This window comes from Vicia villosa, linkage group LG7 (assembly GCF_029867415.1).
Source record: "Vicia villosa cultivar HV-30 ecotype Madison, WI linkage group LG7, Vvil1.0, whole genome shotgun sequence".
NCBI lineage: Eukaryota > Viridiplantae > Streptophyta > Magnoliopsida > Fabales > Fabaceae > Vicia > Vicia villosa.
Window position 1 is genome coordinate 47,793,896 of NC_081186.1, and position 6,000 is coordinate 47,799,895.

Consider the following 6,000-nt stretch of genomic DNA (forward strand, 5'->3'; position numbering starts at 1 on the left):
AACTACAAAGACCAAAGACTAAGACCCTAGCTTAGACAAAATCTGCGCCAGAATGTCATGAACCCCGTCAGTGCTCTCAGTTTGCCTTGCCATGAAGGAGCGAAACTCAGCGTTGGTTGCTTCTTGCGCGTCCAAACGAGAAGCCAGCATAGCTTGATTCTGATGCAGAGCTTCCAAGGTCTCCATCAGAGCTAAGGGTACACCAGAAGAAGAAGCACCAGAATTTCTGCCAACAGGGACAGCAATCTCAGCAGGACGATCTTCTAGGAGGTCTTCAGCTTCTGTACCTTCCATCTCAACATCTGAGTCTGACTCAGGAGCAGCCTCAGCATATTCTGGTTCAGGCAACTCAGAAGCTCCAACTTCCAACGCCTGAAGAATAGCTGCTAGGTTTGTTGGAGGAGTAGGACCAACAACTTCAGCAGGATAAACCACTTCTGGAAAGACCATGTGAGGAGCACTTTCAGAAGGGTTCATTCTGAACCAATCAAACAACCATTGAAAATCTCCAGTCAGCACAAGATATCTTGGTCTCCATACCACGATGTCTCTGCAGGGATTTTCTTCTACCATCTCATCTGCAGGTATCCTCTCTTCAAGAACTCTTCTGTTCCTGATGAGATGGTGATAGCTGCTTTCACCAACTTCCAAGAGAAGACCACGAGCCCCAGGTGCTTCAGTCATGATCATTCTCTGGACATCCGTAGCCCTAACCAGAAAATCCTGGCGAAAGGCTTCCCAGAGGTTGCAGGTAGCATACTCATCCAGATGATTAAGGTGAGCAGCACCCAGAATCTCCAACCAGCTATTTACATTTGAGTGTAAAAGCTCTAGAAAAGAGTGAGTGGTAGGTGTTGGAGGGTTGACAGTGAATCTGGAGTCAGGAAACACAAAATTGTAGGGGTTAGGAGTTCTGGTGGGAAAAGGGTGTGATAGAGATGAGGAGATATCTGTGGGATGGGTTGCAGGAGAAAGGATATCAGATGGTGAAGATGGTGGTTCCAGAGAAGTGAAAGAAGAGGAAGAGGTGGTGGAAGTCTGTGAAGAGGGAGGTGATTGAGGGATACCATCAAGGGGTTGATACACACGTCTAGAGTAGTTTCCAGACATCATAGCTTCAAAGGGATTCACCTTGAGAGGGTCATAGGTGATCCTTACTCTTTTTGGTTTGTTTTCTGGTTCATCAGTTGCCTTTCTCTTTTGTTTACGATCAATTTCTTGATTTGCAGAACTTGACGAAGGATTCATGATGAAGTTACAGATAGTGAAAACTGCTAGGGCTTATGATATGAATGCAAAGAGAGAGAGCGAAAAAGAAACTGAATGAAAGAGAGAGAAATATAAGAGGGAAAAGAAACGTTTGAAGAGTATTAAAAGAAAAAAAAATAAAAGGAAATGATGGATAGCATTTAATGTTACATGACGTGAGGAGAGATAATAATGACAAAAGAAGTGATTAGCACAGTTACCTAAGTAGGCGTCCCCTCAACTGCACGCACGCTTGTCCAGAAATAGTGAACACGTGTTTACCATCTGAATAGCCAGTTACAGCTGTTTTACTTTTAAAGAGATTCTGAGTCAACTTAGATAATGAAACGTTAGTAATAACAAAATCACTACTTCTAATTGATCACAATCAGAACTTCTTATAAAAGACTACTCCAATCTCATTTCAGAAGATACTCATACATAAGATCTTCTCATCTTCTCATTCTGGGCATAAATCCATACTGATATTCTTCAGAATAAACTTAAACCTATCTTCAGCAAGGGGTTTTGTAAAGATATCAGCCCATTGATGGTCTGTATCCACAAAGTTTAAAGATATAACACCCTTCTGAACATAGTCCCTTATGAAATGATGTTTAATCTCAATATGTTTAGCTTTTGAATGTAAGATAGGATTCTTAGATAAACATATAGCAGAAGTATTATCACAGAAAATAGGAATGTTACTCTCATATATCTGATAATCTTCTAGCTGACTTCTCATCCAGAGCATTTGTGTGCTACAACCAGTAGCAGCAACATATTCTGCTTCTATTGTTGAGAGAGCAATTGTAGCTTGCTTCTTGCTGTACCATGAGATCAGATGACTTCCAAGAAATTGACAACTTCCAGAAGTGCTCTTCCTTTCTATTCTATCTCCAGCATAGTCAGCATCACAGAATCCTACTAAGTTGTAATCTTTGGATCTTCTGTAAACTAAACCAACATTAGTAGTACCTTTCAGATACCTCAGAATTCTCTTAACCGCAGTTAAATGAGATTCTCTCGGATCTGATTGGAATCTAGCACACAAACAAACACTGAAGAGAATGTCAGGTCTAGAAGCAGTTAGGTATAGAAGAGATCCAATCATACCTCTGTACAACTTCTGATCTACCTTTTTACTTACCTCATCCTTACCTAGGACACATTTTGGATGCATAGGAGTTTTGGCTTCTTTGCTTTCAGAAAGATTAAACTTCTTCAGAAGTTCTTTCACATACTTCGTTTGATGAACATAGGTTCCATCAGAAGTTTGGTTGATTTGAATCCCAAGGAAATACTTGAGTTCTCCCATCATGCTCATTTCAAATTCAGCCTGCATAGACTCAGCAAACTCCTTTCCAAGTGTAGCATTAGATGTTCCAAAGATGATATCATCAACATATATTTGACATATTAAAATATCCTTTTTAAAGGTTTTACAAAAGAGAGTAGTGTCCACTTTTCCTCTAGTGAAACCATTTTCCAGAAGGAAAGAACTTAAACGTTCATACCAAGCTCTCGGAGCTTGCTTCAATCCGTATGATGATTTCTTTAATTTAAAAACATGATTTGGAGACTTGGAGTCTTCAAAACCAGGAGGTTGATGGACATAAAATTCTTCATCTATATAACCATTTAAGAAGGCACTCTTGACATCCATCTGATAAAGAGTGATGTTATGTTGAGTGGCAAAAGAAATTAATAGACGAATAGATTCTAACCTGGCCACTGGTGCAAAGGTTTCTGTGTAGTCAATCCCTTCTTGCGGACTATAACCTTGAGCAACCAGTCTGGCTTTGTTTCTTACCACTTCTCCCTTCTCGCTTAGCTTGTTTCTGAACACCCACTTAGTGCCGATGATGTTAAAACCTTTTGGTCTAGGAACCAAGTCCCATACATCATTCCTTGTAAACTGATTGAGTTCTTCTTGCATGGCAATTATCCAGTCTGGATCTTCTAGAGCTTGATCAACAGAAGTTGGCTCGATCAAAGAAACAAGACCTAATTGACATTCTGCATTGTTCTTAAGGAATGCCCTTGTTCTGATGGGATCATCTTTCTTCCCAAGGATCTCATCTTCTGAATGAGCTGAAGCAAGTCTAGGTGATCTTCTGACTGTTGGCTCTTCAAAAATCCTGAGATTCTCTAAAGATGCAGCAACTTGATCTTCTGATCCATTGCTTCTGAGACTATCAACTTCTGCAGCTTTGCTTCTTGGTTCTACTGCTTCTGATATATCAATATCAAAATCTGCAAAATTCTCAAACTGCTTTGGTTTTTCAAGACCAAGCTTATCATCAAACCTGATATTGATTGATTCTTCTACAACCAATGTTTCAGTATTGTATACTCTGTAGCCTTTAGAGCGTTCAGAATATCCAAGAAGGAAACACTTTTGTGCTTTAGAATCAAACTTACCAAGATAATCTTTAGTATTTAGAATAAAACATACACATCCAAAAGGATCGAAATATGAAATGTTGGGCTTTCTGTTCTTCCACAATTCATAAGGAGTCTTATTTAAAATAGGTCTAATAGAGATTCTATTCTGAATATAACACGCAGTGTTTATTGCTTCTGCCCAGAAATGCTTAGCCATATTGGTTTCATTGATCATGGTTCTGGCCATTTCTTGTAGAGTCCTATTCTTTCGCTCTACAACTCCATTTTGCTGTGGAGTTCTAGGGCAAGAGAAATCATGGGCAATACCATTTTCTTTGAAGAACTCCTCAAAGAGTCTGTTCTCAAATTCGCCACCATGATCACTTCTGACCTTTATGATTTTGCACTCTTTCTCAGATTGGATCTGAGTGCAGAATTCAAAGAACACTGAATGAGACTCATCCTTGTGTTTCAAGAACTTTACCCATGTCCAGCGGCTATAATCATCTACAATGACTAATCCATATTTCTTCCCTCTGACAGATGCTGTTTTGACTGGGCCAAACAGATCAATGTGCAAGAGTTCTAACGGCCTTGAGGAAGAAACAACATTCTTAGACTTGAATGCAGGTCTGGAGAACTTGCCCTTCTGACATGCTTCACAAAGAGCATCTGATTTGTATTTCAGATTTGGGAGTCCTCTGACCAGATTTAGTTTGTTAATCTGAGAAATCTTTCTCAAACTAGCATGTCCTAATCTTCTGCGCCAGACCCATTGCTCCTCAAAAACAGACATAAGACAAGTCACCTTCTGCTTCTCAAGATCAGAAAGATCAATCTTATAAATGTTGTTCTTTCTCTTGCCAAGACTTATGGTTCCAGAACCAATGATTTTGCCCTTCTGATCTCCTCCAAACTTGACTTCTCCACCTGGCTTAAGCACCAGGTCTTGGAATGTAGACCTTCTTCCCGTCATGTGTCGCGAGCACCCAGAGTCCAGGTACCATGACATTTTGCTTTTTGTCCTCTTTGCCGCCAAGGATATCTGCAACAGAAATTATCTTCTCATTAGGTACCCACAATTTCTTGGGTCCTTTCTTGTTAGTTCTCTTCAAGTTCTGAATGAACTTGGGTTTAGCAGAATATTTAACATGAGGAACAACATGATATTCTTTAGGTTTGTCAGCATGATATTTCTTAGGATGTGTCACAAGCTTCTTGGTGTGAACAGTGTTAAACTTCTGTGCATGTGAAGTGAGCCTAATATCATGAGCATGGCCATATTTGAACTGATCATACAATGGCTTGTATGTGATCTTCAGATCATCAACAGGTTCAAATTTATGTGAGGTATCACCCTCATAGCCAAAACCAAACCTTTTGTTTCCAGAAACACCATATATCATAGAAGCAAGATGACTTCTGCCAATACTTCTAGATAAGAACTTTCTAAAGCTCGAGTCATATTCTTTCAGAATATGATTCATGCTAGGAATGGATTTTTCTGTTTCAGAAGGAGATCCACTATCTTTGGATAGATTTAAAACTTTTTCCTTCAGTTCAGAATTTTCCAATTCCAGCTTCTTAGTTTCAAATTCAAACTGCTTTTTCAGCTTTTTGTATTTGATACTAAGATGAGCCTTGAGTTCCAGAAGTTCTGTTAAACTGGAAACTAACTCTTCTCTAGATAGTTCAGAAAATACCTCTTCAGAATCTGATTCTGATGTAGATTCTGATCCATCATCTTCTGTAGCCATCAGCGCGAAGTTGGCTTGCTCTTCTTCAGAGTCTGATTCTGATTCTGATTCAAAATCATCCCATGTTGCCATAAGACCTTTCTTCTTATGAAACTTCTTCTTGGGATTCTCCTTCTGAATTTTTGGACACTCGTTCTTGTAATGTCCAGGCTCATTGCACTCATAGCAGACAGCCTTCTTCTTGTCAGATCTTCTGTCAGAAGATTCTCCTCGTTCAAATCTCTTTGAACTTCTGAAGCCTCTGAACTTCCTTTGCTTGCTCTTCCAGAGTTGGTCTACCCTTCTGGAGATCATGGACAGTTCATCTTCTTCTTCAGATTCTGATTCTTCAGGATCTTCTTCTCTAGCCTGAAAAGCGTTAGTGCATTTTTTAACATTAGATTTTAATGCAATAGATTTACCTTTCTTCTGAGGCTCGTTTGCATCCAGCTCTATTTCATGGCTTCTCAAGGCACTGATAAGCTCTTCCAACGAAACTTCATTCAGATTCTTGGCAATCTTGAATGCAGTCACCATTGGACCCCATCTTCTGGGTAAGCTTCTGATGATCTTCTTTACATGATCAGCCTTGGTGTAGCCTTTATCCAGAACTCTCAATCCAGCAGTT